The sequence below is a fragment of the Alligator mississippiensis genome, chromosome 5, assembly GCF_030867095.1.
Source record: "Alligator mississippiensis isolate rAllMis1 chromosome 5, rAllMis1, whole genome shotgun sequence".
Classification (NCBI taxonomy): domain Eukaryota; kingdom Metazoa; phylum Chordata; order Crocodylia; family Alligatoridae; genus Alligator; species Alligator mississippiensis.
The window spans coordinates 116824496-116851888 of NC_081828.1; the positions used below are offsets into that span (position 1 = coordinate 116824496).

At 43.4% G+C, this 27393-nt stretch overlaps 1 long non-coding RNA gene across 2 annotated transcripts in view; it reads right to left on the minus strand.

Annotated features, from left to right (window-relative positions):
- LOC109282226 (uncharacterized) overlaps positions 1 to 27393 on the minus strand; it is an 87921-nt gene that overhangs the window by 44995 nt on the left and 15533 nt on the right. For both annotated transcript variants that reach the window (XR_002089149.2, XR_009462521.1), the window contains exon 2: positions 25476 to 25671. This is a non-coding gene — a long non-coding RNA (uncharacterized LOC109282226). The remainder of the gene's footprint in view (positions 1 to 25475; positions 25672 to 27393) is intronic.

Genomic DNA, 27393 nt, shown 5'->3' on the forward strand with positions numbered 1-27393 from the left:
TGTCCTGCCAGGTGAAAGTTAACAAGTGCTAGCGATCACTGATCAGACACACGACTGGGTTTAATGTTGACTTGACACATGCCAGATCAACACTCGGGATCTCAATATTGTGGTTTTAGACAGGAGGGCATGATACAAAATTATATACACACACACACTACACATACAACACTATGGGTTCATACCCAGATGCATATACACAAACACACACTTCTGTGGCTGTGTATTAACACTAGGGGGTATTGGAATAACTTGGTACTCGGGGTCAAGGTGCCTCGGGGTTACTCAGGGTCACTTGGGGCCCCAGGGTTACTCGGGGTCACTGGTGCTTGGGGTTCTTGAGGTTAATTGGGGAGAGCCGACAGAGCTGAGGAGCAGTGCTAGGAAGAGCTGCGGAGCCAAAACCAGAGAAGCCAGGGCTGGAGTAGAAGCTGGGGAGCCAGGGAGAAGGCTGGGGCCAGGTAAGAAGCCGGTGTTACGCCTCAGCTCTGTATTCTTGGGCAACCCTGTAACAGGATGCAGTCTGTCTGACTCACAAGGACTCACCTCCCCCCCTCCCTCCCCTCCTCTACCTAAACGAAACTGATTAAGATGCAGCGAGAGACGCACCTAAGACCCTCACCAGATAAGCGTGATAAGAATGAAACAACTGCCCTAGGTCTCATTTACATCTGAGATGGAACCAGATGACCATTCATTTACATGAGAGATGGAAAACAGAAAGCCTGAAGCAGAGACTGCAGTGAATTCTGGGACCAGAGAAGCAGGGGAGCACTGCATGATGGGGAATCTGTGCTTCCAATGTTAATCAACCCATGTTCACACACACCCAGCTCAGCATTTATCAGACCAGTTCTAATCTGGATTTGCTAAGGACTTTCCCCCCCCCAGACATACACACACAGCTCTAAGTTTAATAGGCATCTCGGGACGTACATTCCCTGGTCCCACTATGGGAGGCCTATTTAAACTTGATTGACTAAAACTCGGTTGCCGGGTTAGGGAATGCTGAGGCAAGAGACTGAGTCCGAGGGGGTATGGGCAACATTGGAACAATGGTTAAGGGTTCATCACAGCATCCAGCCTGCTGGAGCCCTAATCCCATGTGTTGTCATATCTTTCCCGAGACGACTGGTGGGAGTCCTCTCCACAAAAGGTTACGAGCACCCCAATAATTGCTTTAAGTCTGTTAAAAGACTATAGTAAGATCTGGAAAAGTCATGCTAAGCTGAGGCTTGTGCACAACAAGTAAAAATCCAAAATCCTGATGCTGCAAGCTATCTATTGTTCCTGAAGAAACCATGAGATATCCCATCAGTATATCTGCCATCCATAGGAATTTCAAGCTGGCTCCCAAGTATTTGGGTTACTCCCTAATCTTAAGTGTTTCCTGATTATCAATCAGTTTCCTGAGATGGTCCAAACCAGATAACCCCTTGTCAATAGAAAAGACAATGATTTACACTACTGAGGGTGCTTCGAAGCAGCTGAACTGAGGGTATAAAAATCTGTAAGTGTGTGTGCTGCAAGAAGAAGAAGAAGCAGGAGGAAAGAAGAAGAAGAAGAAGAAAGAAGAAGCAAACTCCTGTGCTGACACCATCCCCTGTCGTTCTTGGGACGCTGGAAGAACAGATCATCTCTCTCTTCAAGGATTGTGCTATGGACTGTGCCTGTCAGCTTTGCAGCCTGAGTACCGTGGACTAGGTGAGATCCCAGCGCTCGCTCTCTCTCTCTTCTCTCCAGACATAAACTTCTGAACCTGAACTGTATTAGTTAAGCTTGAGCTAAGTTTCCCCAAATACTTAGTGAAACCAGGGTAGTACTGTAATTGTTTGTGTTTGTTTTTCTTTTGCATGTCTATTACTACTAGTGTTATTATATATTTCATATGCTTAGCAATAAATAACTTTTATAGTCAAACTGGTAGTATTATATATATATATATGGTAGTTTGGAGGAGAGCAGAGCTGGAGTTTAAGCCGGGTAGGTATGAGTCACAGTTGCAACATACTGTACAATATGGTATGCTCTACTGTATAAAGCAGGGGACACAAGATGAAGGCTTTACATTACAAAATGGAAACTTGACATTACTTTGGTTAACTTTACAGACACAGGCCTAAACCATCCAATATTAATATGAACCAATAAAAAGCAATACAAATACAACTGAACACTATTTACAATATAAAAAGGGGCTTATCACAATAACAGCATACAAGAACTTAGCTTACCTATGACTACTTATAATTACTTATAAGGGGTAGAGAGAGCAGAGAGAAAGTCAGAAATGGTTGGGGAAGGGGAGAGAATGTATTTAAGTTTTTTAAAAAAAACCTGGGGGTTTTGCTACATTAATACCCTTTCTAACATGCACTGCTCAAACCTGCCACTAAAAGGCTGGTGAGCAGGAATGAGGCTAAGGGTGGAACATCTGCTACATGCCTTCCCTGCTTTCTAGCTCTCTAGCTATAGTGTAGGCCAGGAAGGAGGGGGAGAAGGTTCCCCCATATCTCAGTTGGATCATTCACTCCACCCCTAAATCACCTCACTGCTCCTCATCAGCCTCTGGATTCCCCCTCTGCCCCACAACTGGCCCCTCCACTCTCCCCAATCATTTCCCTGCCACTCCAAATCACCACAAGAACAAAGGTAGTGCCAGCAGCTGCGAGAGGGGTTCCCCCTCTTCGCCTGCTCCCAGGCTCCCTGAAGCCCAGGCTGCCCCATGTACCCAAATCCAGCCCCTACTGGACCCTGCAGCTGCGTGGCAGCCCCAATGTTGTCTGGTGTTATTCTCAGAGTAATGTATTAATTATTGTCATACTCTAGGCATTTTCTCACAATCTTCCCTCACAATCTATGATGGAGGCAGTACTCTAGGCAGGACATGACATGTTTAGAGCATGCAGTGGCCAGATTACCTCGACCAACTCAATGCCCTCTAAACAGCTGTTACAAGCTAAAACAAGTTAAAAGAGCCCAAAGAGCTGCTCTAAATGCTGCTGAGTGCTAAAATCAGGTGCATTAGCCACTGCTCAAATGTACTTAGGGGCCAAATTGTTTATATTTAAAGTAGGCACATAAACTATTCCAATAGAAAACAACAACAGACCATTGGGACATATTCAGACCCAACATATGCAAGTAAATAATCATTCTTTATAAAGACTATGTTCCCCTTTTTGGCATTTTAGGAAATAATATTGCCTGGAAAATATCCAACTGAAAGAAAATATTGGACTGGAAGGAAATATGAAGTCTTCTTGGCTTGACCTTTAAGGTCTAACAGGTAGCATTCAGGCTAGGGATAACAATTACACATAAACCAGTATAAGTGATCAGAAACCAGTTTAAACATGTAATAGAACAGAACTTCAGTGCATGTAGACCAATTTCAAAATGGGTGAACCTGGATGTAGTATCAGACTTAACTGATTCAGGTTAAACTTCTGTCTAACTTCTGTCCCAGATCCCCTAGGTCCAAGTCACTCTGCATCCCAGGATGCCTTGTGCCTCCCAAGCCCCCCTCACAGGGCAGGCAGGCTAGCCTCAGTTATGCCGCCTACTCCAGCTGAGCCAGCCTGCCCCATGCTTCCCTTGAGCTGCCAAAGGGCAGAGGTAGCAAAGCCTCTGTTCCCTAACTGGTATCCTGCCTGGCAGGGCAGGGCCATGTGGGGGGAGGCCCACCCCAGCACTGAGCCCCAGTCCGCTTTGCTGTTGGCAGAGGGTAATACCCTCCCCACCCCACTATATCCCCACGCTTGCCCCACCCTTGCAGGTAGAAGTTGGGAGGCAGTCCCCTGAGCTAGTACCAGCCCCAGCAGCCAGGGAGCTGTTTTTCCCCACCCTGACCTGGGATTCCTTGAACCCCAGTCTGCCCTGCCATGCAGGAGAACTGAGCATTCCTCCCAGCCCCACTCCTCCAATCTGGCAGGTACTCAGCCCACCCCCACAGCTGTGAAGCTGGCCCCCATCCCCACATCTTGGGGCTGCCCATGTGGGGAGAGTCCCATGGCTCTGGGGACAGGGAACTGCTTCCCTCCTCCCACCTGCACAGACAGGCTGAGCATCAGCCACACTGTATTGGTGAGAGGGTGGGGGGTATCCCCAGGCTCCTGTGGAAGGGCAGATCAGGGCTCAGGGGTCCCCAGGTGGGTGGGGGTAACCCCTTAAGTTGGGGGACTCACTCCACATGAGCACAGCTCAGCTGTGGGAGTGAAGAGGAAGTCAAAACATCCAATGTAGTGGCTAACATGACTTGAAAAAGAGTTGGCACTGAGGGGGACTAAGTGTAATGAGCACTACCAAATATCTTATTTAGATGGGTTGCACTACCCTATCCTTATGGTAAGTACCTTTCAGTATGTTTGCTCATTATGGACCAGGTGTTTTATAAACATGTTCAGTGTTGGCTGCATTTAATCAGCTTGCTTTCCATTACTGAGCACATGCTGCTTTGGCAGCAGTTTAATGATGAACAATGAGTTTAATGTGGTTTCCTTATATCCAAATGTAAGTTAAGAAGCTTTTGTCACTCATGCTGATCTTATAATTGAGTAAATACAGTAGTTTTGAGTCTGGTTAGATGGATGATTGCTTCTTTGCCTATGACATGCTACTACACTCAAGCATTTGCAGTGAAGCTTTTTCAGTAAAAATGAGAAGGAACTATTGGGGAAGGTCTCTGGAAATGGTGCACAATTCTGGAATTCACTACCAAAACCTAGACTTACTAACTTCCAAGCAAAATGAACCTTTCCCACCCTATTCAGACTGTTGAAAAGACTGAAGTGGATGCAATTCTTTGTCCATGTGTATGTTGTCATTTTTAGTTTATGGGAAAAGGAACTGGATAAATAGCTAATAAAAAATAAAGAAAAAACAAACATTAAACTATTTCACAGCATCCCTGCAGGGAGGATTATTATTCTTATTAGGGACAGCACTGTGGCTGAGTTTTTTGGTTCCCAACATTGTATTAATTCCTCTTGATGATGTATTCTTTACAGCAGCTGTCTAGTTAATGATGGACTGACAGGGTTGTTTGAAAAGCCTTTAAGGCTGTTGCCCTGGTTACATTCAAAATATATTCTTTGTGGCTTTTACTGATGGCTCTCACAGAACAAGGGTTGAATGCAATAGTATATACAGTATGTTTAATATTAATATTCATAGTTTTCACCAGTAGAATCCTTATGGGAACCTCAAAAATACTTCTGCTAAGGAGACGATATGTGCATCCTGGAAAGAGTACAGGGTGAGTACAAGAGTGTAGAGCACTTTCAAATAAAATATTACATGAATGCTTCTATCTTCAAATCGTCTTTCATCTTTCAACTTTTGGCAGAACAAATTTAATCTTAATACACTACTCCTCTGCTCCATGCATCTTTGTTGCTTTATATAAACATCCACTACCTATTATCTTATGACAGGCAGACAAAAGCATACTTTTGGCTTACCGTGAGAATTGTTTCCTACCACAGTACAAAACATGTGTTGACACCAGAGACACTAGATTTATGATGATCTACAATATTATCATGGGGGAAAGAAAGTTCCAATAAATCAAAGCCTCAGGTAGATTCAGACACTAAATTTGGTCATTTTTGGTTTGTTTCATGTGTTTGAAATCAGAATTTGTATACACTGGGGGGAAATATACAAAATTCAGAATTAGTTTGTCAGACATGAAAATATGATCTGGGTTCATAGGAGTTCACTGACAGCATCCCACAATTTATAAGATACATATTCTTTAAATATTTAATTAAAAAGAATATGTGTTTGAAAACACTTTGAATCAAACTGTGAATAAATGAGTTCCTATTCTGACAGTCATGTGACATTGCAAAGTTTGAAGTCTGTTGGATTTTTGTTTCCATCCCCTGGTGAACCTATTTTAAATCCTTCCTCACTAGCAAGCCTTTATATTTTGACTTCCTCTTCACTCCCACAGTTGATCTGTGCCTTTCTTTTCCATTTCTTACAATTCTTGTTTTTTAACCATCCTTAAATGTCTGACAAATACTAAACAAGGCTCCAAACAGTTCATCTAGAATCCTTTTGTCCCTACCCCCAGCCTGTCACATATGGCTCTACCCTCCATGAGGTGAAGCTGAATCAAGTTGCCATCAAGTCAAAAGATGCAAAAGATGCATCAAGATGCAAAGACCTTTCTCTGTCTCTCCATCAAGTGGACATTTCTTCTCAGCAGGCCATCTTCCTAGAACACTACCTCATGGGCAGAGAAGCCAAAGACCTACAGGCAACACCATCTATGCATCTAGGTATTGATGTTCATGATGTGTCTACTCCTAGCTGGGCCTTTACCTTTGTTTGGAAGGGTTGACAAGAACAGCACTGGACCCCCCATCCCTTTCATCCTTGGGCCCAGAGAAGTGTAGTAACTTTTGATCTGCTCAAAGTCAGCCAGGGCAGTATCATTAGTGTCACAAGGGTGAGCAGCATAGGACAGTAGTTAGAGGGACAAATGTGTTTCTGCAACTTTTCCATGGCATCTTGAATGTGGGCTCCTGATGGACAGAAGACTTCCCAAGTCAACAGGTCACACCAACAGGTAAATGCCTCCATGCCTACAGGAAGGTGTCACCAACCACCACCACCCATTGCATTCTCTTGGTAAAAAGTAATACGGACTCTCCCTCCCTTAGGGATGAATGGATTGGCCTCCCCTGCCACTGGAATGGGATCCTTCTCAATTAATATCAGGGCTCCATACCTGTTCTTCAGCAGTAGAGCCACAGGCCTGAAAGAGAATGGCTGTCTATTGCCAGTGGTGACAAATTGCCAGTTTCCACCTCCTGTATCTGTTTTCTGAGTCTTCCAGTGCCTTCTCTTGGAATCCCCTTTCCATGAGGCTGGAAGTCTCTGTCCATCAGGCTGATGAAGAGATGCTTCTGATGTGTGTGGATGCTTCTGAGTCTATTTACCTCCTCCCGAAGCTACCTCTCATGATTCCTGAGAGAATACACCAGGGGACACCTCTCAAACCTCACATCTCCCAGCCTGAAAGGGATATGCAGACTGCAGTCCCTGCAAAGCCAGACTAGAACTTGGATGCAAGCTTCAGTAGTCACTGGCCATGCCTAGACAGGGCATCCATAGGTAGAGAAAAAGCTGGCAGTGGCAGGGGCCTTAGTATTACAAAATCTTCCAGCTAACCTGTTGATTCTCCTGCTAGTTTCCTCATCCTCTTCTGCTTCTATGTCCTGGGGCAAAACAGTTCCTCTTCTTCCTTCACCAGCTTCCACTCAGCAAGCTTACAGCTGCCTGTCCAAAACAGGCAGGCCTTCCTATTCACCAGCTCAGACAAACCCTCTTCCCCCAGGCACCCATGGCTTCGTGTTCCTTCCCCAAGCAGGACTCCCATATAAACTTATTTTCTTGCCTGCTCAGTGGCCAAGTACCACTGGCTCCCATGTTGCTAAACTCTGGCAATGCTAACCAGATAGGTACTTAGTAGGATTTAGAAAGCACCTAGGCAGGTTAGGTGCCCAACTCTCCCAGGTACTCTCAGTAGTGTAACTAAAGTAAAGGTTGCTGACGCATGAGCCCTGGGCATTCAGTAAAGAGGGGGATACCAAAATGGAGGCAGTGGGGCTTGATGCTCCAACCATGCATAGCATAAGAGTGTCAGGATTCCCTTTGTAAGACCCCCTGTCCTGGTAGACACTGCTAGTGCAAGGGTAGTTGTCAGTGTTGTCAACAACTACCAAGTTAATCCTTCCCTAGGTCTGCAGTAGACACTAAATTCAGGACTTTGGATCCTTAATTGTCATGTAAAACTGTGATGGTTGAGGGGTCAGTGGAGACTTAATCTAGCTGCTGGTAGCAACACCTCCACTCATAGCAGTGTCCTGACTCCACTGTGCCCTGCTCCACACAGCTCAATTGCATCTGCTTCTATTACAGCTGCCCAGGGTACAAACTACTTCAGCTAAAAGTCTGCTGACCAGGGTGCAAATTCTATTAGTTATGCTTCTAAGGGGCTTTCTAGGGACTTCTCTCCATTCTGAAGTGCCTAAATAGCTTCTCTGAGTCTGGCCTCTCATTTTATAAAGATGTACCATTTTCTCAATGGGCACATCTATACAGGGCTGTTACCTGTCAGCTCTGTGTTCCTGGGGAACCTTGGCACAGTACCCACCCTGTCTGACTCATGAAGGACTTTCCCCCTCCTCGCCCCCCACCTCACCTCTGCCTGAACTACAACTGATCAGAAGAGCTTACAAAAGGAAATGAAGATATAGTGAGAAACACACCTAAGCCCCTCCAGATAAGGGTAACAAGATTACAGCAACTCCCTCCCCCCCCACCCCTCATTTAAACTGGAGATGCGGAAAAGGGAGGCACCTTCATTAGCATCAGGTGTGGAGAGCAGAGTTCTAAGGCAAGGACCACATGGAACTCTGGGATCAGAAAAGCAGGGAAGCACTGCATGATGGGGGATCTCTGCTCCAGATTTTAATTTACCCATGTCTGTACACATTTATCAGACCAATTCTAGTGATAAATGCTTTATCAGGTACCCAAAAATACTGTCTCTGCCTGATTGCATTGTGAGCTCCCTCTGAGTAACACTGCCCAGAGCCAGGAATAATCAGTTCCTATTGTCCAGCATAAATAAATCCATTGATCTCCCTTGAACTATTGTTATTTCCTTGTAAGAAACCCTACCTCATCTCAAGTCTCTGTCCTGGTGCTTGGATCCAAAAAGCTGCACCAGTTCCATTGGGAATCTACCTTCTCCTTTTCTGCCTGGAATATCTTTACTGATCCTAGCGAGGTCTCTGCGTGCCAACAAACACCTGGGAACCTTGGAGTGGTGAGACCCTGACTCTCTTTCTCTCTATCCCTCTCTTATTTAAGCCTACTTCCTAAACCTCAGACTCGATTTAATCTCTCACTCCAGGCATAGCTTTCTAATGTGATTTTTGCTGATTAAACTTGAACAAGCCCACTTTCTAAACCTCAGACTTGGTTTATTCCCTCTACCCCTCTTTCTCTCTCTCTCTTACTCCAGACACAGCTTTCTAAACCTGACTTTTGCCAATAAAACTTAAGCTAGGCTTCCCCAAATATGTGATTGAAACTGTAATATTGCAACTGTTTGGGTTTTTTTTTTTCTTTGTAGGGCTATTACAACTAGTATCATTATAAGTTTCATATACCTGGCAATAAAACAATTTGCATGGTCATGCTGGTTGCCATACTCTTTCTGAACCTCATTTACTCTTTCTGAACCTCTACCTCTCCACCTGCTCTGCAGCAACGCATCTTTTACCTAAGTCAAAGATCCCTGTGAAACCCCAAAACCCCATGGGGTCTGCTCATCAGGGGAGCTACTACCAGGACACTTGTGATAAGAGATTGGGATGTGCTGAGTTTGAGGCCCATAACGGTATCAGCTGAAAGTGCTGATCAGACCCAGCCTGCTTAGCTGTGCCGTTAACCTGAGTATGTGTGGGTGACTGCATTTTATTATTGTTGTGAAATAAGTTCTGTGCTGAGCCAAGGCACATGAGGGTATCATCCTGGAAATGCTGAGTAACCCAGCCTGGTTAAATGTGCATTGTTAATCTGTATAGGTGTGTGTGTGCATGTATTTTCATTCCTGTGTGGTTGGAGGAACCCAACCCTATTGAAGCTAAGTCCCGTAAGGTAGCTCCATTGGGAGTGCGGACTTGCAGAAGGGAGAGATACAGCTTCATATAGAAACACAAGTGATACAAGCAGCACATTGATAGAATGACGGAGACCCCAGAAACATAACTCTAATAAATGAGCTCACCCCAAAGGGATAGGCAAATGTGGTAACAAGACATTTACAACAGGGTTATCTAATTAGCTCCACAGTAAATGTCTTAGCATGTACTCTCTTGGGCCACAGCAAACTAATAACTCTTCAACAAGATAGTACTGGTATTTACAAATATTAACCTGCTGTAGTTTCTTTGTGCACAGCGATGAAAGTGTAGATTCAGATGGGACTGGCTGGAGCCTGAGGGTGGGGACTGCCTGCCAGTTAGCCCCACATGAAGCACCTTTGTGCCCCAGTCAGGCACTCTGCAGCATACTGAGTCAGGTGGGAGCAACCCTGGGCTGGCAGGCTGACCCTTGGGCCCCCTGACATCTGGAACTGCTCTGACCAGGCTCAACATGCTGTGGTCCAAGGTTCATGTGTAAACGTTGTGCCCAGGAGCAATAAACTCTAGTGCAGTATGTGCCAGAGTTTATTGCTGTGCATTAATATGCATGCGTAGATGTACCCAATATGTTGCAAGACTGTAGCTAAGATGGCCTTTTAAAACTCATCCTAAAAACACAGTCATTTCCTTTTTGAGTTTGCTAAAGTTTGGATTTATAGTATTTTCTCTCATGCATACTATTTCTAGATGTCATCATAAATCTTTGACCTTTGCATTTCCAAGGATTAATAAATGAAACAAAGTCTCTCTCTAACCTAGTTGATTTGATTTTTTAAAAGTATTCAAGGTTTGGTACTGAAAATAATAACAGAAAAAAACAGTACTTTGTATAGGATGTTTGTCAAAGAAGAATGTAAGGAGGTGTAATCTTCAGGGGACTGACACCCCAGCTGCAGGAAAGCAGCAGTTCATAAGCTGCCTAGCCAAAAGGCTGCAAACTGGCTGCAATTGATGATTAGTAAATGGAAGTGAAGCCTCAAAAGGGTTAAGCTCCAGGAGCAAAGTACAAAGAGGAGAGAGGGAAGGTTGTGGTGTTGAGGGAGAAGCAGACAGCCTGGGTTCTGTTTGCACACGTATTTGTTTTATTGTTTTGTTTCTGTGCAACAAACTTGCCCTGAGAAAATAAATGGGCTCAAAACACCAGAACACAGAGCTAACTGACCTTAAGAACGAAGATGGGAATGACCTGCTTATAAAGGAAATTATTTTTTCAGTTATTTCTGTATAGTTAAAATAATTATTTCTCTGCTCTTTCTCCCCATCTAGGAGCTTCCGAAGTCAATGGGATCTCTTTCTCTTTTAGATATTTCTTAATAAATTAAAAAGAAAATAATTCTGCCACTTTCCAAGCTATAATCTGTTGTGGAGTTGAGGTGGGAGTGGGAAGCTGAAGCAGTGTACCAGCCATTTCTCCTCTCCAACGTCACAGAAGCCCTGCTGCTTAACTCTAGGTAGTCTAGCTTCCTCAACTTGGGCAATTGGGGAACAACTGGATTGAGAGAGAGAGGTAGGAAAGGACTAAATTCTGCAGCTTTTGTTTGCTAGAAATCAGAGACTTTCCTGAATAACTAGACCTGAATCTCTAACTAGGCACATTCAATTTCTGCCAACAAGCACTGTTCCCAAGAAAAGTCAAGGATCAAGAGCATAAAATATTCTTACAGATTTCTAGTATTAATCATTAGGCCTATATTCCATACACATATACTTTAATTATATATAATATGGCCACATCAAAGTGACACACACAAACACATACACACACATTATTAACATGGTATATGTAGGTTCCCATATGCATGCAATAAAATTAACACAGGATTTGATATACTAGACAAGAGGCACTTTCTTTTAAACAGGATTAGCTTGGGTTGTAGGCTAGCAGGTGAGATAAAAAAGGGTTTTTTGGGGGGGATGCAATGCTTAAATTATATGTATTGCTGCATGTTGGTCAAAGAAAGCGTCTCAGAAAAGCCAGGTTGAAAACAACTGATATAGTCTAAAATCATGAATTATTTTTTTTCCTGCTCATGTTAAAAAAAAAAAGACATTTACTATGCTCAGTCTAGAAATGCATCTGTTTTCATGATAAGAGGGACGTAGTTAGCTCTGTTAGCCTGAAGTTAGGCAGAGTGGCTTTCAATGGCTACAGTATTGTCAGATGCTATTACCGCCACCATACCCTGCCTTCTGTTTTCATGACTCAAAGTACAAAAGGGGAACAGAGGCAAAGAAGATGGCTCTGTTATAGTTTAGAAAACCAAAATTTTGTTTCCTATTGTTACATTTCTAGTTTTCAGACGCATGTTTAGTTGAAATCATGTCCAAATTAATTGGTAATCAATAGAATATTACTACCTATAATAGCCAGCAGTGTATATTATCCTTAACATACAGGCATAGTTCCAAAACACAAGTACAAATACATTTTAGTAATATTCTCATACATTTCCAAACCAAGTACAGAGTCTCTGTACAGAACATTATTTACACATTTTCATATTATGCATATGTAAAGTTAATATGTGTAATTAGTTATTCAGTGGGTTAATTTTTTTCACTAGCTACATGTAATTCTTATTATTGTTGCAAAATAGTACCTGTGTACCATGAAGGACAGTTATTCCCAGATTTATGAGAACAGAGAAGTTCATTTGTGGTGAAAAACTGAGAGTTGCATAAGAATTCTGGCAGACAGTTAAAACATGCTAATTGTACAAATAGCACCTGACAACATTTGAAGCCATGCTACGTTAATAGCTGTCAAAAGAAAAGGACTGTTAGTCTGCTGTACTGCTTTTGACTGACTAAGGAAGAACACAGACATTGCACTGTTCTTTATTGCAAGCTGGTAGAAAGACTAAGGAGAAGAATGTGTTTGAGAGGTGTCATTGCCTTCAAAAAGAAAGGCAGACTTCTTTCAAAAGAGAAGCCCAGGAAGCCAGCTTCATCTTCAAGAGAGGAGAAAATATCAGACGAGAGCCTGTCTCACGCTCCTGCCATGCCTTGATGTAGTTGTTTGATAGAAAGGGAGACTACCTAAGCATCCTAGAGTGAGCCCCAGTTCTTCTAGCAAGCGGCAGCTCCCTCCCGGATCCCGCTAGTCTCAGTTCTGCTTCGCTCAGTCTAAGTGGATCCTCCTGACCCACCCATGCCCCCCACAGGGCACCTGTATCCTTAAGGGCTATTATGTGGTTCCAACCACCCCTTACACCATGGCCATGCCTGTTTCTGGATTCCTCGTTGTTCAAACAAGAAGTCCAAGGTTGTTCCTGTCTCCCCAGGGTGGCAACACAGAGCACACACGTGTTCCTTTGTTTGTCCATCACTTTCAGAACTTCTCTCATCCCAAATTGTCCAGTCCCTTGGTTCTCTGTCAAGCATTCCTTATATGATGCACCAATCCCCTGGCACTGTGCCAGCCACATTCCTAATAGGGAAACTGCAGTCCCTTGCTCACCTACTGCCCAATCACAGCACTCACATCTCCCAGTGCCACAGAAGGTGCTCTGTTCAATTTTGTTGTTTAGTTCTGGGAAGGCCTGGACTGTGGCTAAAAGCCTTCGCATAACTCAGTTTGCCTGCTACACATATCATATCAAGGGATTACTCAAGGGACTTTGGGAGCATATTGTGAATTGATGTTTTATCCTATTGTATTGCATTTGTTGGCAATAGCAGTACGGTAAACAAATTCTGATTTGTACTTGCTCCTGCTTGATTTCAGGGCATGGACCTGGGAGTGGGGGAATGGTTTGCAGCCAGATGACAGGGGGAGTGCAGTAGCTTCCCAGGCTGGACACAAAGCTGGTCAGGGTCCATATTTCAGATTGGCTGGCCTCACCTCCAGGCACCCCCCCCACACACACACACACGGTCAGTGGGACATATTACCTAAATATCACCCGGGATGCTGCATACCCTGGGCATCAGGTCTGGCAGGCAGCATTCTTCCCCGGGCTTTTTTTTTGTCGTGGTTCTGAAATGGAATGTGATGAAGTTCAGAAGGTTTGCAATACTGAAGGATGTAACCGCTCACTCCAAAGTTTCAAACTACTTGCAAAAAAACTTACCATTACAGTGATGCTGCAGCTGTCATCGGGAGCTATGTCCACTGCAGTGGCAGCACACAATGGAGGGTGCAAAGACAGGAGGGTACATGGGTGGGAGTAAGGGGACATATGCTATAGGTGGGGGGAGTGGAAGAATTAAGAGGGGGTAGAAAATTAAGGGATTATTGGCCTCCCCCATTTTAAAATATTTTTTTTCTAAGCGGACCTATCCTGACCTGAACCTATGGCCACTCCACTGTGTGCTGTGACTGAGGAGTGAGGAGTGAGTGAAGATTGAGAAGGGTAAAAAAGAACACACAGCAGCACCTACTGGCTAAGGGCCAGAACACAGCACCCCCTCGTGGTGAAGGAGATTAATTAGAAGTCTTTGAAGTCTCTGGCTGTTTGCATGAACAAATCCACACTTGGAGTGGCATAACTGGAGAGTGCCGCAAATTAACACATCTCCGAGTAGCGTTAGTTTAATGTGCTAAATGGATTTTAGAGCAGTGGGAAACCCCGAGTCTTGTAAACACAAATGCAGTTGCGTCGGCATAAACGGGAAATATTGTTTCGTCTACACATGCCCTGAGATGCTAGTGCTACTGTGCTGCTTACTTACCTGTTGTTATTTAAAGTGGTGCACCAGACTGAGGCTGCCGGGAAGGAGGAGACCTCACTGGGGCACACTGCTGTGTCATGTAGAGGTCCCAGTGCCAGTGAGAGCATGCCTTAATGCATACAAAAAGTCACACGTGTCACAAGTTTTGCTTGTCAGCAGCCTGAGGTGCAGTTTCTCAGAACCCCCTGCACTTATCTCCTTAAAATGTGGCAAGCTTCATGGCCTTAGAAGGGGCTAGCATTTCTGCAATTTTCATCCAAATCAGGCAAGAAATTACAAAGTTATAGGAAGTTTTGTGATTCCCCATTATAGCCTATGGCCCAAACACCATCGAAATTCCAAAACAGATCCAAAACTCTTTCAACTGAAACAAAACGGGACATTGATTTGAAACACTGAAACAAATCACTGTCCCTCTGAAATGCCAAATCCAAAACTAAATGAAACACAGCTGTTTCAGACAGCCCTATGAAACACCGAAATGAAATAGTGTCCCTCCAAATGCCGAATCTGAAACCGAAACGAAATGCAGGCATTTCACACAGCCCTACAAAACACCTATTTCCTAGTATATTGCCTTTACTACCATGGTGTAAGCTGTTCTGGATGGGGGGACACCTTCACTATTCCAACTGAAGCTCTTGCATTGTGCAGAAAAGAACTCAAGATAGGGCCAGGGAAAGCATACAAGAGGTAACATGCCTTTGCAGCTTTGTGCTTAGGCCACCAATATAGGCAATGGAATCACCTGAGTTCTAGTTCCAATTCCTATGAGTGTTTCTGGATTTCACCCTAAATAGTCATTGCATAAAATATAGAAACAGTCCGGGGACAAGACCCAGGATTTCCTGTCTAAGGTGAGTATTTTAACCACTGAAGTTATTAATAATTAATGAAGGAAGTCCTGTGTCCTTGCATTCAAAAAGGACAGGCAGACTTCTTTGACAAGGGAAGCTTAGGAGGCCATCATCATGATTAGCAACATGAGAACTTCTTTTATTCCAGCCATGCTTTTAAAAGAAAATGGCAGCCACCACATTATTTTCTGAGATGCTCAATCTTGTCAGCATTTAGTGTGTCCTGAGGATACTTACCAGATTGAGCCCTTCAAGGGTTGAGTTCCTAAATATTTCAGGAGGGGATTTTCATTCTCATGTTCAGGTTTGGGCAAACAAATCCAATTTTTTGTATCAAATCTGAAGAGCTCTCCTATATTCAAGCCAAAGAATATGAACCAACAAAACTATCTTGATAAGGAGCTACTCATTAAAAATAATTGCCAGGAAATTTTGAATGGTCAGACTGCCCATTGAACTTGTGTTGGCATTTCCAAGCGCTATTGAGAGTTGAGATAATAATTTCAATTAAAATTGACAAGCAGACCAAGGCGGAAAGCAAGATCTCAGTAGGTACAGTCAAAATTCAAGTTGATTAAAACTGATTATGAATCCAAGGATATATAAACTAAGGCTTTGCGAGGGGGTGGAAATCACTCTTTCACATCACACAGTCCTCAAACAACTACAGAGTCATTAGGGAATGGCAGTTTGCTCTGGAAAGGAGATAAACTTGTAGATATAAATCGATTACTAGGTTTAAGGTAAGCAAAGCTAGGCACTGCATGATACATTCTGTATATTCTCTAGTTAGTACAATGCATTAAGATAACCACCAGATGTCACACTTGCTTCGAAGAAATGCAGCTGCAAACATCTGGTCAACTTCCAGGTAATTTTAAGAGCAGATTTTCCAAGTAGATGGCTTTAGAGAGTAAGTATCTATTTAATTTTGAATACGTTTCCAAATTAGATTAAATTCCTTAAATGCAAGTTTTTTGCCTTACTGCAATTTTTCTGAAGCAAAAAGTTCAGCTGAGATAAATAGCTATTTCTTTTAGTGCACAAGCATAACTAAGGAGATAGTTAAGCCAAAGTATATGAAACAAAACTTCTCCAGTGAGATGAATCACCAGAGAAAAGTATAAAAAGCAACATTCACAAGTAATAACTAAGGTTGCTATGACCTGATGAGGCACTGCTGTAATGCTCTCACTGACTTGCTCCCTCCCCACGTATACTTAGGAAGACATGGCTGCTTGCAGACTTAAAAAAAAATAAAACACACCTTACCAGAAGAAGCAATGCATTACTTTGACCCAGTTCTGCATCATCTATATAGATCAGGTGCTTCAGTGGGGCATTTTGGCACTTATTGCTAAAGCTGATTCAATCAGCTATTAGGTAAAAGCGCAAAAAAAGCCCTACTAAAGCACTTAATTTATAAGGATGTTGGGTGAGCTTGGTCCAGCTAAGGTGCTGCTTCTTTTGGGGATGTGCTAGGCTTGGTGCAGAAATGCATGGAGTTTAAAGTGTAGGGGTTTCTTTTTGGGGGGGGGGGGGGCGGGTGGCAGGGGATGTTTTGTTCCGTTTTTTCTGTCTGCAAGCAGCCAGAGTCTAGTTCTATATAATGCCATTAACAATTGATTAGTTACTTAGAAATTCATCTTCTCATTTGCATATGCAAACCTCTGAATCCTTGGACTTGTTCCACAAAAATTTACAAACTCTTCCTTGATAGAGGATCATGGATATTTTGATGAGCCAACTTCTAGCAGAGTTCAAAGGTTCAAGGTATCGTGAGTTACACAAATTTCAGGGGTATCTTTGACAAAGGATAACATAGCTTCACTTGCAGACATTCACTTATATGCAGGTTCTTTCCCACCCCTAAACACAGATCTCTAGCCTGTTACTTGTGGAAAAGCAAATTCCTCTCTAAGTTTCATTTTTCCAAAGAACTTAAGCTGAAGATCAAGGGATTGTTCAAACCATTTGCAGATAGCAGCACACTTTCAAAATTAAATTATAGCCTTATCATTTGGTCTTTGAAAGTGCACTGTCACATATATATGAAATAAATTCAAATACATTCAAGGACTTAATTGTCTTAACATTCTAAGCAGTCAGTTACTAGAAAAAACGAAATAAGTAAAGATGTGCAATTTACAAAGTGGAAACTGTGGGGAAGTGGAATGAGACACAAATTACTGTTACTGAAACAAATAATACTCCAGCAAATAAACATTTCTGTGTTGCTCAGTATCAAAAGGCAGCATTGAAACTAGAACTAGAATACACCGTCTTACCTGGAATCCAGGAAATAACAGGTCCTGGTAGCACCAAACCTCCATAAAATGTTTGTGTAAGGAGATCCAGGGGGCTCACACCCTCTTCTGCAGTGTATCACAGTGAACACTTCCCCCCATGCTCAAGGCTGGTGGGAGACATATAGTGTGTGGGGTAGAGGTGAGCAGGGAGCAAGCATAGGAGAGGAGTACATGCCCACAGCTGCCACCATCCCCAGCCAAGCCCAGCACACCATGCAGCTGCTTCCTGCAGCTGGTGTTCCCAAAAAGAGGTGTAGAAAAGGGGTACCACCTAGGTGGAGCATGGTATGTAGTGGTCAAGGGTCATAGGTACCAAAATACTGTCATTTTGGGGCAGTTTCCATGATATGGCTAATGTACCTTGAGCACAGTATGAGTAAGTAATAGGAAGGACAGTTTCTGGGCTGCTCTAAGTCATGCCAGCTACATGCTCCCTTTAACTGTAAAAAGGAGATATTACAAGAAGTGGGACAGAAAATAAAATAAATTAGCCACAGAAGTTATTCAGAAAAAGAACTTTATAGATAAGTGCATGCCATGATTGCCACATTATCTGTAAAATATTATTATTTTCTAGTGCACTGTTCATTCTCTAGGGTAGAGATTCTCTCTGTGTTTACACAACGCCTGGCAGAGCCCTTCAACACTATCCTGATAAATAATATTTAACCATATCCTATCATTATGTACATATGTAAAGATTCTAATGACTTCAGTGTGAACTGACCAGCAGTAAAATAAGCAAAGTCCCAAGAAGAACTTAAGCATATGCTTAAAGGTAATCTCATGTTAAAAAATGTAAAGCGCTCCAAAGGAGAAAACATGTCTCCATCTATCTAGGAATATCGTAACCCACCACTAATGTTTGGAATGAAATGGGGCAACTTTTTAATAAAGCTCAGTAAAACTGTGAGATGATTTAGGCCAGTGATAAATGTTAAAAAGAAGGTGCAATGTAATCAGATACACAATCCCATCAATCATGCTTCCTGCTTTGCCACACACGACTGTGGGACTGAGCATCAGATCCCATCATGCCATATGGCTGGTGCAAGAGGGAGCCTCGGGTCAGGCTCCCCTTGCACCAGCAATCTTCCTTCCCAAGGCTGGGACCCCTATCAGCTGATCAGAGCAACTGGCCATGGGTGCCACCATGCACTCCTGCAACTGAAAGCTCCATTCACTTTAAGGAGCTCTGAGCCACAGGCGTGCATGGTGCCCACCATGGCTGGGAGTTCATTTCACTGATGGAGTTCCAAGCTGCAAGAGCCCCACCAGCATGGCCAGGAGCCTCATCAGTGATCAGAGCTCCTAGCTGCAGAGGTACCATATGCTCCTGCAAGTGGGAACTCCATCAGTGATTGGAGCTCTCAGACATGGGAGGAGGTACCCTGTGCTTCCACAGCTGGGAGCTCCATCTGCTTACTGGAGATTTCAGCCAGGGGAGCTTATTTTCCTCCCCCAGCTGGGACCCCTAATCAGCTGAGCAGTGCTCTTAGCCACCCAAGTACACAGGATTGCTTTGGAGGATGGGAGCACTGGCCCCAGGTCCAATTAAAGGCATTATAAGAACCAGTGACAAAGTTATTATGCATATTTTGTCACACCATGAATTAAATGAATGTGCAGCCAGGTCACTGCTTAAGAGGTGATTAACCATGTTGCAGGGTTATAGGCCCAAGGGGCTGGAGACCCCTGTGGCAGAGGCAGAGAGGTGGCAAGGAAAAACCAAAAGCCTGGGGATACAGCCCAGAGAGCTGTGACTCAAAATAACTTATCTGGCCCATGTGCAGCAGCAAGAGCTGCAGAACGGTGGACAACACTGCCTGAACACTTTATTAGCATACTTTCAATATGGCTGGAGTGATGCAGGAGTGTGATGTCATCTGCTGGCACCAGGGAGTACATTTAAAAGCCAGTGTGAGACAGGGAGATAGGTGGCATAAGCGGCAAGGCAGCTACAGGGTCATGGCCAGAACATCCGGCCATACCACATCTTGGAGATGCTGGGGACATCCTAGAGGCGGACACAGCTTCGCAGGGAAGTGATGTCCAGGACTACTCAAGAGAAAGGGACCAAGGATCCGATGGCCCAGTACCTGACAGGGACTCATGAGTGGGAGGAAGACCACTGTCACACTGTCTTCTTTGTTTAAGTATGTTAATTTCTCCTCTGGCCTGAAAGCAAGGCCTTATACTTTTGCTGCCTGAACTTGAGCCAAGCTCCCAGGGACTCTAGGGAAGAGGACTATACTTGGGCAGGCTCAGAAGACCCATATAGCCATGGGAGATGGCCTCAGAGTACAAGACCACTCCTCCACAGGTTTTAAGTCTCACAGACAGAGCGTGGGAGGGAACTAACCCCAGCCATTCCCCAGCAGACCCAAAGGTGCTCCACTGGTCAGTTAACCTGCTTATAACATGCAGTCAGTGCAACCAGCGTGAGATGATACACTGGATCATGGGAGAGCCCAGACTATCAACCACACAGCCAGAGACCAACAGGCTGGTGTATAGATCGGGAGTAGGGGAGGTGGAGCCCCAAGGCATGTCTGTCAGGAGCATTACCAAATGAGTCCAGATCACATGGGAACCTCCCACATCTTATAAAAACAAGATGTAGCAGGAGAACAACGGGGGAATAAGTTTTGCTTTAGGAATAAGTTTGTTTCTACGTATGAATAAGAAAAACTTCATCTTAGATATTCTTTTCTTTAATTAGACCCTGGGTCATTGTGTAACTTGGAGATAAACCAGTTTTACATACAGTAAAACAAAAAAACAAACAAACAAAAGAACAATAGCATTAGCTAACTACACTTACTGTCTTTCACCTAAACATCATTTTACAATCTTGTTTTTAAATGGTGTGGTATGTTTCCTATGGATTCATTACTCATTGTCATATTATTCCCTTACAAAAGTGAAACACTTAAAAAGATTGAAACAACTCTTAATATGATTTTTCATATTGTTCTCAAAAGTCATTACAGGTGGCAGTCTATAATGAAGCAATGCAATATAATGTTAAATAGTAGTCAAATACACATGTTACACAGCTTGTGGGCATAACCCAGGAGGTTAAAATTTATTTTAAAAGAATTTAAGGCAGTTAATATAGAAGTTCATTAAATTTGTGCTGCACATACAGTGAATGGTATCAGTTTTCTAAGTGTCAGCTTTCTATTAATAGAAGTTTCTGTTCAAGTGCCAATGTTTGCTCGAGGATGCTGTTGAAAGCTGACTGGATACAAAGCAATTATGTGACTTTAGTATCAATCTAGTTAAAAACAGATCACTCTAGATGCATAGAGTAACTATTCAATGTTATTGTTTTTCCTTCATTCATTCAGTAGAAATAACATTCATTGCCAAGCTATAATTACATTGGGCACATATTTCCCCAGATGGAGGCAATCTTTAGGTGGTGAATTGCACTATAACAATTTGTACCAGATGAGAATCTGTCACAAAATGTCAAGATGGTGGCCAATTTCACTTATTTAAAATACTTTTCTACTGTCCCCTGTCGTACCTACCCGCCAAGAATTAGATGGTGACGTACTAGAAAATTATCTTTTCTCTCTTGAATACTAGATTTGCAGAAACTGACCTCTCAGGTGTAAAATGTGGTCTTAGCAAGAACAGGGTGATGGCTGGGAGAGAAAATAAATATGTGTGATAAAGTGATTTCCATGGAAATACTGTAGAAGGTACACTTCTGTGGGCTGACAAATTGTTCTCTGTACATTTGAACACCATTATCCTCTTCAGTTACCATCCTATATTTTATTTTTCAGCAGGAGAAGCTTATTTTTAACCTGACAACTGCAATTCCTCATTCAATAGGAAAAACTGTTATGAAACTCAACAAAAAATAAAGTACACGCTGCCCTCAAGTAATATTTTCTTTTTTTCCCTATTACAACAGAAATGATAACTATGGTGGTATGAAACTGCTACTGGTAATGACTGGAGGAGATGGGAAAAGTAACACCAATCTCTTTAATTAAAAAGTTACCTCCACCATCACTTAGCAGGGTTCATAACTGGTGGTGAGTCATGCTATCTGACAATCATATTATAACAATAACTCAGTAGATTTTTTTTTTTTTTTTATCACCTGCCTCTTGCCAGAAAATTGTAACCTTTCCTTTTCAATATGGACTTTGCTATTGTCATCCAGGCTATTTCACCACAGGATTAGACTGCCATAAGGCTCTCTATGCAGGTTTACCTTAAGAGCTTTGGACAACAGAAATGAATGCTGCTCTCTTAAGGAGCAAAGTAGTTTGCCAGGAGTGGGTGACATCAATATTCTTGGACCTACCCTGGCTGACAAGCAGATTCTAGGTAGAATCTAAACCAATAGATAGCCATTCATTTCTCCTGCTAAAAATGTCAGAGTGAGCAGGAGACGGGGACTGCCAACAAGGGACTGCATGGTAGTGGGGGCATTCTGCATGAGGATCTGGAGGGGGTTTTGGGCCACCAACAGACTCCATGTGCCATCAGGGCAGCCCATGTAGTGGGAAGGAATCCTGAAGGGAGGGGAGAGGGCAGATATGTCCCTGATACATTCCTTGTGAGGTCTGCAGAAAATGGATCAACATACTGTAAATGGATCACACCTTTGGTGGAACCTGAGGCCCCCAGACACAAAAAAGTTGGGCAGACATGGCCTAAATGACAATTATTGGGACTAAACATTTGCAGGTATGGTACACTGGTACTACCACAAGAATCTACATCAGTAAGAACTAAACATTTTACCTAAAAACATGTGCCAACCAATTACGGTACCTTGCCCTTCATACCATGGAAAATAGACTGTTAAAATTCCCAAATAAAAAGATGGCAATCAAAAATTAATTCCTACTTTCACATACACAATTTACAAGTATTTCCCAGTGTTCCTACTACACACTAGCCTGGGTTATTTTTTAATATTAAACCTAGAGAATTGATGATTATTCATTTCTGTTTTACCCCTTCCACTACAGCTATTTCCAGTCAGGATGTGCAAGTTGCTGTTACCTCCAAACCAAAAAGCAAGTAATAAATTCTAGATTATACAAAATTCTCTACGTCAGTTAAATCAGTACTGTTCAATAATCTTGATGAAGGCATGACTTCATAGGATTCATAACATAAGGCAGTAGGTGCATGTTGGGTGAAATCTTGACCTCACATGTTGGGTGAAATCCTGATCTCAGTGAAACCAGTGTCAAAATCCACACTGATTTCATTGGAGCCAGAATTTTGCTTACCATCAGCAAGATAACTAGAAGCTGCATTAAGATGAAGAGACAATATATATTATACCACATAAAAGAGAACAGAGATTGATGTAGTGGTGTTTGTAACTGGACTCAAACTGTAATGCAAATGGATAACAAAACAAACAAAAAAACAAAAAAAAAAACAACTTTAAAAGACCTGAAAACCAGAAATATTCAGTGATAATTCCAGGAAAAGGAAAAAGGAAGAGGTAATTTAAAACATTTAAATTTAGGAGGTAATTTAAAATGTAAAGGTAATTTAAAAAAAAAAGTTGAACTTTTCCAGAAGACAGACAGATTAGGTTGCTGAAAATATTAAGAACTAGGTATGTTTAGCTTGGAGAAAAGGAGATTAAGAAAGGGTAGGATAGTAGTTTTCAAATACATGAAAGACTGCCATAAAGTCTTGCCCTTCTGCTGCAGAAGGGAGGATATAAAGCGGCAAAGCAGCTTTAGACTAATCTCTGGAAAAAAATCCTTATGATTAGAGCAGTAAAGCAGTGAAGTAGACTGCCCAGGGAAGTTGTGGAATATCTTTCACTAAAGGTTTTTTCAAGGAGGTTGGATAAGCATTGGTCAAGCATGATTTATGAATTGCATTCCTCTATTCACACACATGATTGAGCCAGATAACCCTTGATATCCCTTCCATCTCAGTAATAATCCTATCATTCTTGCTCCACATGTTATTTCCTCAAAACCCTTCAATAGTTAGAAAGTATTTAACAGGATTGGCAGAATGATAAGGAATTATAACTCTTCTTTAAATGCACTCATTAGCTATTTAATAGGAAGAACAGGGTGGTTCTTTCCCTAAGCATAACATAGACATTTTCATTTATTACTAGGCATAAACTTCAAGAATATAAAATAAGTGGGAAGCAACACATCAATTCATAGCGCAAAAAATCTCGACCAGAGTTAGGCATGCCAGCTAGTGTTGCTTCAGGAATTCCTTGTACTGCTTGAAGTTATATCTTGAAGTAACCCTTGAGAGAAATTTTCCACCAGGCATAATACCAGTCTAATTTCCACTGAATTTAACTGCAGTAAGATGAAATCTGTTGGTAGACAATCACGGCCCCATGATGTGATGAGACCCCTTATAAAAACATAAATGAAATAATTCTTAAATTTTGCAAATGTTTAAAACAGGTCAACACACACACACACACACACACACACACACACACACACACACACACACACACTAGCCAATTGCCCATCAAGAATGATGGGGGGTGGGAGCGGGTGGGGATAGAGCCCCGTCCCCCCATCCAGGCCCACTCCCCCCCTTCCCTTCTGCTGCTTGGGATCTGGGCCTATTGCCCCCTTCCACAGCACAGCATCAGGGGGAAGGGAGGAGCAGGCCCAGGCCAATGTGGGGGAGGACGGGCCTGATGGTGGGAAGAAACTGAGCCACCGCAGTGAGGGCAGAGGGAAAAGCAGGCCCGGACTGACCCAGCGGTGGTGGAGGGATGGGAGGAGTGGGCTCAGGGCTGATGCAGGGGAAGGGAGGTAGGAGAGGAGTTGGACTGGGCCCGAGGAGGAAAGGAGGCCCGCTCCTCCCCTCCCCCAGCTGCTGCTGTGTCGGGCCAGGCCCGCTGCTCCCCCCCACTGCCACGGTGGGCCAGGTTCTCCTCCCCTTGGGTTCAGTCCCACTCCTTTCCCAACTGCTACTGCTGCTGGGTTGGCCCAGGCCCACTGCTCCCCCCACTGTGGTGGCCCGGCTTCTCTCCACCCTCAGCCCAGTCCTCCCCACCATCCCCTCCTCCCACGACTGCTGCCGTGACGCGCCCACTATTACCCCATCACCATCACATCGTCCCATGTCGGGCCATGCAGGCAGCAACAATGGAAGGAGGGAGGGGCAGGCTGAGGCCAGTACGGGTGGCCTTTTCCCCTCCACCGTGGCATCCTGACTGCACTCCCCTTGTGCTGCCACTGCTGTCAGCTGCAATGAGTAAGTGGGTTGCCCTCCCCCCAAAATCTGCTCCATCATCACTACCTGCAAGGAGCAGGGCAGGGGAGGTGAGGCCATTGCCCCCGCCTTCAGGGAGCAGGGCAGGGAGGACAAGACCAGCTGAGCTGGCTTTGCCCCCCCTCCTTCCCCTGTGTCCCCACCATCATGGCAGCACTCCACTGTTGCCAGCTCCTGTTCAAACTCTTGTTTATACTCTAATTGTCTGTTTGTCAGCCAATTAGAGTGCAAATAAAGCATTACGGACAGACAGACAGACAGACAGACGTAGGCTTTTATAATATTAGAATATATTGCAATTCCTAAATGTTATGACTATACCCTGCTATTTCACTGCTTTAAAAAATTTAATTTTGGACAATAAATTATTTCAATCAAATCCATGCCTTATTTACACAAATACAGATTCCCTCACCTGCAGCAACTAGAAAATACCATTACACTCAACAGCATATTCCAGCTGATTTTGCCTTAAGAAAAACTAATTCTTATGATTTCAGGATCTTTCCATTTCACAGGAAAAGGTTTTCAAATGCTGTCAAACTGATGCTGAAGGAATACAGTCAAAGACCGTACGGAGGCCCACACACATTTCCTGAAGCTGACCTTACTGAAACCTCCACCCTTGAATCCTTTCTTACCTTTTAGAACAAAGGGATCATCTTTAGTTGTTTCAGCTTTATCCAGGAATTTATTTTATGTTTTATGGGAGAAATTTTGTGATCCCAAGACTTGCAGCTTCACTTGAAATGGTGCTTGAGGAATTAGACAGAGATCAGGCAGTCATCTTGCCAGTACTATCTGAAATATTTTCTTCATTCCTTAACTGAACCATTTCTGAAACAAGACAAAACAAAAGCCTTGAGAGAAAGCTTTTTGAAACTTCTAGATGATTTAACAAGGCACTATCTACCCAATGTTTATGATTCAACACATTATATGGCTATTTACTCCAATCTGCTATTATAAAGTGTCCATGTCCATGTGTTCCTCCATATTTACTAACCTGATATTTCAGCTATTTGGATTATAAAAAGGAAAACCAAAAAAAGGTTAGGTTTTTTGTTTGTTTATTTTGAGTTTCTTGAGTCTCATTGTTTGTTTTGGGGGTTTTTTTGTTTAATAAAATTTCTCAGTGGATCAAATTTACCATTTTCTCAAGGACAAATTTTTACTACATTCTCACAGAAAATATATACCTGGTTGATGAAAATGGCAAATGTAGTTATAGAACTTGTATTAGTTTATGAACCCTGAAGTTGTCATGGTAAGGTAAGGCCAGACTTTATATTCAAACAGGACGTGTTCTTGTGGGAAGAATGTGATAAATTATCTGAGGGTTTGTTCACATGTTACATTGAGATCAACCTAACCAGGATTAAGTCAATCTAAATGCCAATCTGTGCGTATGTTCAATGAGATTAAATTGGGCAAAAAAATGGCAGGCCCAATCTAGGACCAAAAATGGCTTAACCAGATCTAGTGAACTTCTACACATTTGAAGAACAGCCCCAGGGCTGAGAAACCACAGTGGCTTGCCCCAGGTCTGGGGTTCCACTCTTCTTACCCTCCCAACCCTGACTGGGCTATTTGTGGTCCTCCAAAACCCCGTACCCCTGGTCAGACAACGCCTAAGTCAGTTTCATAGTAGCTAGAGTCAGGAGGGACCTGAACAGATCATCTAGCCTGACCCCCTGCCACAGGCAGGAATGAATGCTGGGTTCACAAGACCCCAGACAGGTGATCGTCCAACCTCCTCTTGAATTTGCCCAAAGTAGGAGCGAGGACCACTTCCCTGGGAAGTTGGTACCAGATTTTGGCCACCCTAACTGTAAAATATTGCCTTCTGATCTCTAACCTAAACCTATTCTCCATCAGCTTATGACCATTGTTCCTTGTCACCACAGGTGGTGCTGGGGAGAAAAGGGCTCTGCCTATTTGCTGTTGACCCCCCCGATGAGCTTATAGGCAGCCACCAGGTCCCCCCTCAGCCTCCTCTTGCTGAGGCTGAACAGGTTCAGGTCCTTCAGTCTCTCCTCCTAGGGCCTGTCTTGCTGCCCTCTCACCAAATGGGTGGCCCTCCTCTGAACCCTCTCCAGGCTGGCCACATCCCTTTTGAAGTGCAGCACCCAGTACTGGATGCAGTACTCCAACTGCGGCCTGACCAAAGTCGCATAGAGGGGGAGTATCACCTCTCTGGACCGGCTTGAGATGCACCTTTGGATGCATGACAAGGTATGGCTGGCCTTGCTGGCTGCAGTCTGGCATTGGTGGCTCATGTTCATCTTGGAGTCCATAATGACTCCAAGATCCCTTTCTGCCTCTGTGCTTTCAAGAAGGGAACTCCCCAGCCTGTATGTACGCTGTGGATTCTTCTCCCAAGGTGCAGCACCCTGCATTTGTCTACGTTGAACCCCATCCTATTCTTGTCTGCCCACTTTGGTAGTCTGTCTAAATCTAGTTGCAGCCTCTCTCTCCCTTCAAGTGTGTCCACCTTGCCCCATATCTTAGTGTCATCAGCAAACTTGGACAGCGTGCTTTCCACCCCCTTGTCCAAGT